The 10,261-nt window shown below is 56.0% G+C and overlaps 2 long non-coding RNA genes across 2 annotated transcripts; both read left to right on the top strand.

The window, feature by feature from the left end:
- The first annotated feature begins 1,950 nt into the window (after positions 1–1,950).
- Positions 1,951–2,486, top strand: LOC135308282 (uncharacterized). The gene is made up of 3 exons (XR_010368803.1): positions 1,951–2,031; positions 2,234–2,305; positions 2,392–2,486. It is a non-coding gene; the product is annotated as an uncharacterized LOC135308282 (long non-coding RNA).
- Positions 2,487–3,430: 944 nt separating this feature from the next.
- On the top strand, positions 3,431–4,142 carry LOC135307163 (uncharacterized). The gene is made up of 3 exons (XR_010367887.1): positions 3,431–3,778; positions 3,867–3,947; positions 4,035–4,142. It is a non-coding gene; the product is annotated as an uncharacterized LOC135307163 (long non-coding RNA).
- The last annotated feature ends 6,119 nt before the right edge of the window (positions 4,143–10,261 follow it).

Genomic DNA, 10,261 nt, shown 5'->3' with positions numbered 1-10,261 from the left:
TTAAGCTGTTTCTTGTCAAACTGAATATCTTGAATTTCTAACTTATAATTGAAATATGAAAAAAAATCCTGCTCAGCTAAAGACAACCGATTTCCTATGGTGGCACTCACCAGAGTTTTCCAGTTGTCCTTCTTGGTATGAAATTCCTCCCCGGTCCTGGGTCACAACAGTGACAAATCAGCTGAGCTGAGCGGCAGAGTCCTCTGAGGCTGCGGTGCTGCTCCAGTCCCGTCTCTGATTACAGCCTCCTCTTCACCAGTATGAGGCTTTGATTCGAGATTCCCTCTCAATCTCAAATCCCTTCTTCTGAGTTTTCTATTTTAAAGGGACAAAAAACTCAGGTGCAGGCCTGCTCCCCCAAAACACGCAAATATCAAGTAAAAATGTCCTATTTTGATGGAGGTAATCAAAAAATCCCTAGACCATCTTCCTCAATAGGAGAAATACTGTCCGGGCGCCACGTGCTGGGTTCTTTTTTCTCAGGCCGGGTGTTATAAACCTTCAAAAGGGAACCCAGCACACCCAAGGACAGCTTAGCTATTACCTTTGGCAAATAATGAGCAGGATGGCTTCTGCTGCAGTGTTAGAAACAAAAAGGTTTAATAAAAGGCAAAATGACAAACAGAAAATCCGATCCAGGTACAGCAGTCTGCCACTGGTAGAAACACCTTCACAAAAGCCTCGTGGTCCTTTTGTCCTCCTCTTTTCTACTTGATGGGCCAGGCAGGACCTTTTCGCTTCTATCCAATTAGGTGACCCCAAGGTTTTAGTGAAGCCTCTGGGGTCTTATGAGGTGGCTTTTCACCTGATAGTTGGGAGAAACTTCTGGGCTTTTTTCCTTTTTTGGGGGACAAAGGCTAGCTTTGCCACTCTGTCATTAGGGGGGCACTCTCCTACACCTCCCCACTGGGGAACAGCTCCATCTGATCCAGCTGTCCCTCTTCCTTTCTCCAGAAATGAAAGGAGAGCCTGTGCAGAAGGAAGCATTTCCCAGAGGAAGCAGTGCTTCCATGCCAGCCTCTGCTGCAGGAAGAGAGGCGATGCCAGGCACAGGCCCAGGAGGTAGTTGCTGTGCCTCTGGGCCTGGGCCCTGCTGAGGCTTGAGCTGCCCTCTCTGCTGCTTGGCAGTGCAGGCACACAGCATTACCTGACCCCCTTGCAGTGCTCGGTTCCCTATACAAGGGGGTCCCAGCACACCATGGAACGCTTCCCATCTGTGCTCCTTTCTAGATTGGGATCGTGACTTGCATCATTTGGAAACGCTGGTAAACCATGGTTTAAGGATCTTGGAGCTTGGTGAAGGTAGGTTGTCAGCAACCCTTTCCTAACAGAGTAATCACTGTCCAAGTGTAATCGTTGTCCAGAGGAATATTCCTTTGTCATTTCCCTTGAGATCCTCTGAAGTTTGATGGATTCTGGAAATCCTGGCCTCAAAGTTTCTACTATTGTGCCCAACAGTGATCACGCAGGATCGCTGTCAGTGAGAGAAGGGAGCATTTAGCTTTCAGCCTTCCTCCCATGGGCAATGCCAGTGTGTCCTTCCATGTGCTCTGTGCAGCCAGGGAGAAGAGCAGAGAGGGAAGGGGCCGGGCCCAGGGCTGTGCCCCGGGGCTGAGCCTTTGGCAGCTCCTTTGCCAGCCCCAAGGAGCCTGAGCTGCTCCTGCTGCCACTGCCAAGCCCTGGCCCTGCCCGGGGCTGGCTTTAGAGCTGCTGGCAGCTCCAGGAGTCCTTTCTGCCCCGACTGCCCTGCAAGGGGCTCCTTCCATCCCAGTGTGGGGCCACTGCAGGCACGTGGTCCCCCTGCCCCTGCTCCTGAGTGGGAGGCAGAGCTGAGGGAGTGCCTTGGAGGGCAGCAAACACCCAGGTGCCCTCACTGCCACTCGGGCCTGAAGGAGAATCTTCAGCAGGGTCACAGGAGCTGTTCAGTCCCGCCTTTCTTTGCAGCTGAACTTGATGAAGATGATGCTGTTGATGAAGATGATCGGGATTCCCAGCCCATACCCATTACTGAGCATCTGGGAGATGCTGAGGGTAGGTAAAGACTTTCCTCCCTGGGAGAGCTGCCAGCTCAGAGCCCAAAGCTGGGCCAGGGGGGCATCGCTGCATGTGCCAGCACAGAACCATGCACGTGTGTGCCCTCGCCCTGCACGATCCCCTCACCGCTCCTGCGTCTCAGCGGTGCCCGTACAGATCAGCAGAGATGGCAGAAGCTTCTGTGGCTGTTGAGTTACAGGTGTGTCTGCAGGGAGGACTTCTCCTGCTCCTTTGCTGATCCCTACACAGAAGCCTGGCTCCCATCGCAGGGGTGAGTAGCCTGTCCCTGCTGACCCCACAGGCTGAGCACTGGTTTTGTGGGATCCATTCCTGGGAAATGGAACTATTTCACTTCAGGTCCCCTGAGAATGGAGAACAAACTTAGAGGAGACACTAAGTCCTGGAGGCATCCAAACACATGGAGGAGATGCCGAGTGATCTGGAGAGACGCCGTGGTGGGTGCATTTCCCTCATGCTTCCCCTGGGACTCAGCAGCCGGGGCCTTTGGCTGCACATCTGGACACGCCGTGCCCGGCACAGCGGGAAGGGATCCATGGCAGCCTCGCTGCCCCACTGCTGCTGCTGCTGCTGCTTTGACACCCTGCAGGGCTGTTTCCCAACCTGGCCTGGCTGTAGCTTTTTCCCAGCCCCTGCAGGAAGGCATTGGGCATTAGCTGACAGGCAGCCCAAACTGCACCATGTGCCTGAGATCCCCTGAAATTTCATAGTCTCCAGGATGATCACTAAGGGTGGGTATTATGATGAAGATGGGCCCTGGTCTACCCAGAAAATTGTGTGGATTCCTGATCCTTAACCATGACTTTCACAAGTACTGGCTGCTGAAGATGCCACCTCCCCAGTGGGGAACAGCCCCACCTGATCCAGCCGTCCCTCTTCCTTTCTCCAGAAGTGGATGGAGAGGCAGGGCAGAAGGAAGAATTTCCCAGGAGAAGCAGTGGCTCCATGCTAGCCTCTGCTGCAGGAAGGGAGGCCATGCCAGGCACAGGCCCAGGAGGTAATTGCTGTGCCTCTGGGCCTGAGCCCTGCTGAGGCTTGAGCTGCCCTCTCTGCTGCTTGGCAGTGCAGGCACAGCCTGGACTAGAGCGGCACAGCCCAGGGGAATTATCCCGGGCAGGCTCAGGGCACTCGGGTAACTGAGCAGTCCTGCTGGGGTCCCTCCATGGGAGACATGTCCTGAAACCTGGCAGCGACTGCACGGGGTGCTCACGGTGGGGAAAGGACAGAGGGGGAGAGCAAGACTCCAGTGTGTCCTGAGAGGGCCTGGCTGTTTGCCCTTGGGATCTGGGGGGTGTCCCAGCAGAAGGAGGGCAGGAGGGACAGAGGGAGGGAGGGATGGATAGCTGTGGCACTGCCTGCTGCAGTTTGCCCCCGTGCTTTAGGGAGGATTTCTTCTGTGTGTGAGGGAGAGAGCCACAGGGCCCTACACTGCTCCAGCCACCCCAACAAGGAATGTTGCTGAGGGCAGGGAAAGAGTGTGGAGAGTGATCAGGAGCCAGCCCAGAGCTCCCCAGGCCCCAGGGCAGCTTTGGCCATGTCTATTCACATCTGGCTCCCATGGCCTTACCCGACTCCCTGGCAGTGCCCAGTTCCCTGTGGCAGAAAGAGATCCCAGCACACCCTGGAAAATGTTCTCATCTGTGCTGCCTTGTAGATGAGGGTGCTGGGAAGGCTTCTCCATCAGCTTGGATGAATAAAGTTTTGAAGCCCTTGGAGCCTCCTGCAGGTATGTTCTCAGTGTGCCACCAAGGAAGAATTGTAGACAAGCGGGCAGGCACCAGGTGACAGAAGCTTCTGTGGCTGTTGTGTTACAGATGTGTCTACAGGGAAGACTTCTCCAGCTTCTCCAGCTGCTACCTTGGATGCTGCACTCAAGCCCAGCTCCCGTCACAGGGGTGAGTAGTGTGTCCCTTCTGACCCCACAGGCTGAGCCCTACTTTTGTCGGATCCATTCCTGGGAAATGGAAATATTTTTCTCTAAGGTGCTCCAACAGGGAAAATCCAAGATACAACAGATAAGATATCCCTGGAACCATCCAAACAGATGAGGCAAGAGCTGGAGGAACTCCTGCAGACAAGACAAGGTGGGTGCATTTCCCTCATGCTTCCCCTGGGACTCAGCAGCCGGGGGCTTTGGCTGCACATCTGGACACGCCGTGCCCGGCACAGCAGGAAGGGATCCATGGCAGCCTTGCTGCCCCGCTGCTGCTTTCACGCCCTGCAGGGCTGTTTCCCAGCCTGGCCTGGCTGCAGCTTCTGCCCAGGCTCTGTATGAAGTTATTTGGCATCAGCTGACAGGCATCCCAAACTGTAACACACCCTGAGATACCCCACTATATCCAGTCCTGCAGATTAGGAAAAGGGTGGCTGTTTGGAGGTGGAAGTGCTCACATCATGCCACTGTAACCTGGCCATTTTCCTGCTCCATAAATTTCACAAATATTACCTCTGATGCCACCACCCAATTGGGAACAGCTCCATCTGATGCAGCTGTCTCCCTTCCTTTGTCAAGAGATGGACATAGTGCTTCAGTGGAAGGTGGCATTTCTTGAAGGAAGCACTCCATCTTCGATGCCAGCCCCTGCTGCCGGAAAGAAGGCAAAACCAGACACGGGCAAAGGCACAGCAGGTAATTGCTGTGCCAGGCTCAGCCCTGGCCGGGGCTGTGTGGCAGCAGCTCTTCCCCCAGGGCCTGCCCTTGCCCAGCCCGGCAGCAGCCAAAGCTGGAGGCACCTCGGCTTCCAGGCCTCTGGAGCTGGTTCAGAGCCCCGGGGAAATGGGACTGGTGCAGCAACGTCCCTGGCGCTGCAGCTGCTGCGGAGCTGGCCCTGAGTGCCCAGAGGCCCAAGGCACAGGAGCATCCCCGAGCGGGAGCCCTGCCGCCAGCCCAGGGCCAGAGCCAGCCCTGGCTCTTGACTGGGCAGGGGCTGCGCTGGGTCCTGACAGGGCCTGAGCCTGTCCCCTGGGGCTGGGGGAGCTGTCACGGGGCAGGGAGGGCCAGGGCTGGCAGTGGCTGCTCAGGGATGGCTTTGGCCCGTGTCCCTGGCAGCAGCCACTGCCCAAGCAGCTGCGCTGCCCCCGGGCTCTCCTCCCGACCTGCTGGGCTTTGTTGGCTGGCACAGCCTGTGCCAAGGGCCGGCAAGGTGCCTGCAGGCCCCAGCTCTGGGGGAAACAGAGAACGTCCTGCCCGTATCCAGCGTGCTGCCAGCTCAGCAGTGCAGCACAGCACGGGCTCACACTCCCCATTGCTCCCACAGATGCAGCCGGCACCACAAGACCTGTTCCCAATGCCCAGGGTGGCCTCGGAAGGGGTTTCTGTCAGGGAGCAAGCTGCTGGCCAAGGTTAATTGCAGGCCTGCTTCTTTCGGAGATTATCATTATTTTATGCTGTGTCTGAATTTGGAGTTACTGGATGAGAAAATGGTGTTTTCGACACCTTTCCCAGGAATAGGTTCTTATGAAAACCTAATGCAGAGAGGAAACATTCCCAGAGAGCCTGGGGTCGAGTTGTTGCCAGTCCATGATTGTCCAAATAACTCTGCTGAGGGTTCTGCTGCTGCTGATTTCATTCGTTGGCCTCTCAATTGCTGGGCTGGCTCCCACTGAGGCTGCCTGGCCAAGAGCAGCCCCAGGGGCACAGGGCAGAGGCAGAGGGAGGTGGGGAGGAGAAAGAGCAGGGCCGAGGTTGCCCTTGAAAGGCAGAGGTGCTCTGGGGCCCGCTCCTGGCCAGGGACCCTGCCCAGAGCCGTGCCCTGCTGGCCGGGGCCTTGAGGGGCAGCTGTCCAGCTGGGCCCAGCTGTGCCAGCAGCTCCAGCCATGCTGGGGAGCCTTGCCAGCTCTGGGCCCTGCTGTGCAGGAGGGTCCCTGTGTGCCACTGGCAGCTGGGGCCTCAGCCACCTCCTCTCTTCACAGGAGCACCTCTGGACAGGAGTTGGAAGACGGTGGCTGCACCTCACACCCAGACAGCGTGAGCTGCTCCTCCCACAGTAATAAGGGCCTGGACAGCCCTCTCAACTGTTCTGTGAAGGGAACCCAAGAACAGCCATCTACAAGGAAACCTCCTACTACCCTGTAGATCCCACTGCCGCCTGCTCTCCCCATGGGTCTCCCCAAGATGCCTTCATCCCTTTTTTGATCTCCCTGCATCCCATCCCAGCCAATTCTCAAGGTCTTCTGGAGACCCCAGGCCCAGCCGAGCACCCTCCAGCCCATCCTGAGAACAACACATCCCTGCCTCTGCCCCTGATCTCCCTGGCCTTGCCCTCTAAACAACACTGGAGTTAAGCCCTGCTGCCCCACCAGGGTAGGCGATGGCCCCTTCTTCTGTTGCAATAGAGAGATGGAGCTGCCACCCCAGTGTCTGGGTGGTAGCAGCAGCAAAGCCCACCTGGCACCAGCACTGGGTGAGCTCCGTGCCCAGGGGCAGCTGGGGATGGCCACGGTGTGGGCAGGCAGGAGCCAGGCAGGGGCTGCTGTGACCAGCGGCAGTGTCTCGATGGGCTGGGGGAGCCCAGGGGGCAGGCAGCAGTGTGGGGCTCCTGAGAACAAGCGACCCTATTTTGTCTTTGTTTTTCGTTTTTAGAAATTTGTCTTTAAAAAAATATTTTAAATATTTTTTTTACTGTAGAGAGACATCCCTAAATATTTATTCCCGTGTAGTGCAGTAGTTAAGGACTTTACAAAGTAGTTTTAGAATCCCGAAAAGGCAACCCTATTTTTTCTGGACTTCTAATTTTTAGAAATATTTAGAAATATTTCTTGCTGAGACAATTCAGCACATAGTTCGTCCCTTTTTCTAGAATACATTTCTATGTTGGAAAGTAGTTTTGCAGAAAATAATTTACCAATATACAATAAAATATAAAGTGGCATTTCAGTGGTACTCTTTACTCTGTGAAGAACTAAGACACGCTAAGACAGCCAGCCTGCTGCAGAGGCAAAGATCTTTTCCCATGGGAACTTTATATCTAGTCACAACCAAGTCACATAAAACCTTTTCCCAGATATTTCCTGGGATTCTTGACCAGCTCACCTCTTAGTTTTCAGAGGCAAACTTTGAGCACAGTGGGAATCTCTTCAAGTCACCATCTTTGCTTCTGCAAGAACTGCCTAAGTTCGAGAGCAGGGGCTTCTCTCAGCTTCCTGCTGCCCCCGGGCTCTCCTCCCGGCCTGCTGGGCTTTGTTGGCTGGCACAGCCTGTGCCAAGGGCCGGCAAGGTGCCTGCAGGCCCCAGCTCTGGGGGAAACAGAGAACGTCCTGCCCGTATCCACCGTGCTGCCAGCTCAGCAGTGCAGCACAGCACGGGCTCACGCTCCCCATCGCTCCCACAGATGCAGGTGGCAAAACAACACGTCTTCCCGATTCCCAGAAGGGAATTGGTTTCTGCCAGGGAACACACTGCTGGCTAGAGTTAATGACAAGCCTGGCTTTTCTATGGCATGCAGGGCATTGGGGGACCCCTGTAAGGATGGCACTTGGCCGGGGTCCCTCATGAGGCACATGAGCTGGAGGGGGGGTTTTGTAGGTGTTGGGTTTTGCAGGAAGGCATGCAGGGCTTTGCGTCCTTTGTAAGTGGTGCACGGGGCTGGGGTTCCTCGTGAGGTTCTCAGGGGATTTGAGATCTCTTCTGTGGCGTACAGGGGACTGGAGACATCTGTAAGGCTGGCAGGGGCTTGAGTTCCTCGTGATTAACATGGCGGTTTAGTGCTTGCCGTCAAGGCCTGGAGAGGAGCTGAGTCCTTCCTAAGGTGGGCAGGAGGCTGGGCTCATTTGTGAGGCACACGAGGCTGCCCTGGGGTCTCTGCATTGGTGTGCATGGATTCTCTGTGAGGCACACAGGGATATTTTGGGGTCTCTGCTGAGGGGTGCAGGGATCCCCCAGGAGGCAGAAAGGAGTCTTGATGGTCTCTACTAAGGTGTGCAGGGATCCCTCATGAGATGTGCAGTGGGGTTTTTCATCTCCTCAGCGCAGCAAAGGGCCACTGTGGGTGGAGGCTGTGCAAAGTGGGCAGAAAGCTTCCTGCCAAGCCTTGCGGCCGGCGGGCGGGCGGAGCCCATCCTTGGGGGTCGGGCGGGGCCTCTGGAGCCGCCGCGCCCTTGTCGGGCAGGTCCCGGCCCCGGCGGGGAAGGGCCGCGGCCCCGGGCTCCGGCAGCGCTGCCGAGCAGCGGCGGAGGCACAACAAGGGCCCCGCTCCGGCCTGGCCCTGTGCTGCAGCCGAGCACAGGGACAGCCACGGCCGCTCCCTGCGCCACAGGTGGCACCGGGGCTGCAGCTGAGGCCGTGCCTGCTCCCACTGAGGAAGGAGCTCCCTGCAATGCCGAGTTCCTAAAGCACGTGGGCAATCCAGCACGGCATGGAAACGCTTCTGAACTGTGCTCCCATGGGTACTGGGATCGAGAGATGTATTGACTGGAAGTCCTTGCCAGTCACAGTGTGAAGATCATGCTGCATGCTGGAGGCAACTTCTCCATGTCCCTTTCCTGAGAGAACAATCACGCATTAGCAATTGTGGCCAAGAGCAGCCCCAGGGGCACGGGGCAGAGGCAGAGGGAGGTGGGGAGGAGAAAGAGCAGGGCCGAGGTTGCCCTTGAAAGGCAGAGGCGCTCTGGGGCCCGCTCCTGGCCAGGGACCCTGCCCAGAGCCGTGCCCTGCTGGCCGGGGCCTTGAGGGGCAGCTGTCCAGCTGGGCCCAGCTGTGCCAGCAGCTCCAGCCGTGCTGGGGAGCCTTGCCAGCTCTGGGCCCTGCTGTGCACGAGGCTCCCTGTGTGCCACTGGCAGCTGGGGCCTCAGCCACCTCCTCTCTCCACAGGAGCATCTCTGCAGCTTCACAAGATCGGCCAAAGATTTCCATCAGGGAGACCTGTACCTGTACCTGCGCCTCTCATCAGCCATCCCCAAGCCATGTCCAACATCCCTGCCACAGCTGCATTTTCAGCTTGTTGCTAGGGACATACTGCCACCACCCTGAACAGGAGCCTCTGTCCCCAAAGTGCTGGCCCTGGTGTCTTTTGCAGTGAGTAAGGGAGTGAGGGAAGCCATGACAAACATTAGCAATGTCCGTTGCTTTTACTGTGCCCAACTTGGACATTTCCAGAAAGACTGTCCTCACCTTCCTGTTGGGCAATTTATTAACTATGTTCCACCTCCTAGGCCTCCTCCTTTCCAACAGCCCTATCAGCCCACATACAACTTTCAGCAGCAATATTATCAGCCAATCCAGGGAAACGCTTGGCAGAGCGCGGGGCCACACCGCGCTACAATAGCAAATTACCGGCCTTGCCTGCAAAGCCCACCTCAGCTGCCAGCCATGCAGGAGTCCCCCGCCCCAACAGGCTCCTCGCAGAGGACCGCAGTCATGCGGACGGACTCCGGTTCTTCCGCAGAACCCGGAACTTTCCCCCAAGCCTCCGACCAGTGTTAGTAAGTTCTGTCCATCTACTTTTCCCTGACGAAGATCTAGTTTGAGTTCCAGCTGGGTACCTTGAGCCCCCTTTCCACCCTCAACCAACTACAGTCCTGCTGTTTGGGGACAGTGAACACACTCCAGATCAGGTAAGTATATTACCAGAAGGTGTGACTGTAAATCCAGGCAATGAAATTACTGTGTCAGTTGTTTGTTACAATCCACCATTTACATTGTTAAAATTTGCACCTTTTGCACAAATGTTAATTTTAACCGGCCAGGATTCAGAGGTTGAACCTGATTCAAATTTTGATGCGTTTGCATGTCACTAGATTTGTAAAGACAAACCCCTGATTGATTCTTGTATTTCCAAAAATGGGAAATCCATTGAACTTCGTCTCATGGCTGACACAGGAGTGGACGTTACTGTCCTCCCCAGGGCAAAGTGGCCCCGCGACTGGGCACTGGTGTCCCCTTGTGGCACAATCTCCGGTGTTGGTGGAGCTGTCAATCCCATGCAAAGTCCTCATCTTGTAAGCGTAGAGGGGCCTGAGGGGCAAGTCTCCACCATCTGACCATTTGTCGTGTCATCCAATATCTCTCTATTAGGCAGGGATGTTTTATCCCAGTGGGGTGCCCACCTTGATATCCCTGACCCCAAGTGGGATTTTTAGCATGGGCCACTGCAGAGCAAACTTCCCCACCATTGAATTGGAAAACCAATGTTCCAGTGTGGGTGGATCAGTGGCCCAGCCCATCAGACAAATTAAATGTGCTCATCGAATCAGTCAAGGAGCAAGAACAACT

The sequence above is a fragment of the Passer domesticus genome, chromosome 9 (assembly GCF_036417665.1).
Source record: "Passer domesticus isolate bPasDom1 chromosome 9, bPasDom1.hap1, whole genome shotgun sequence".
NCBI lineage: Eukaryota > Metazoa > Chordata > Aves > Passeriformes > Passeridae > Passer > Passer domesticus.
The sequence above is the reverse complement of the archived record's forward strand: the minus strand, read 5'-3'. Positions and strand labels throughout refer to the sequence as shown.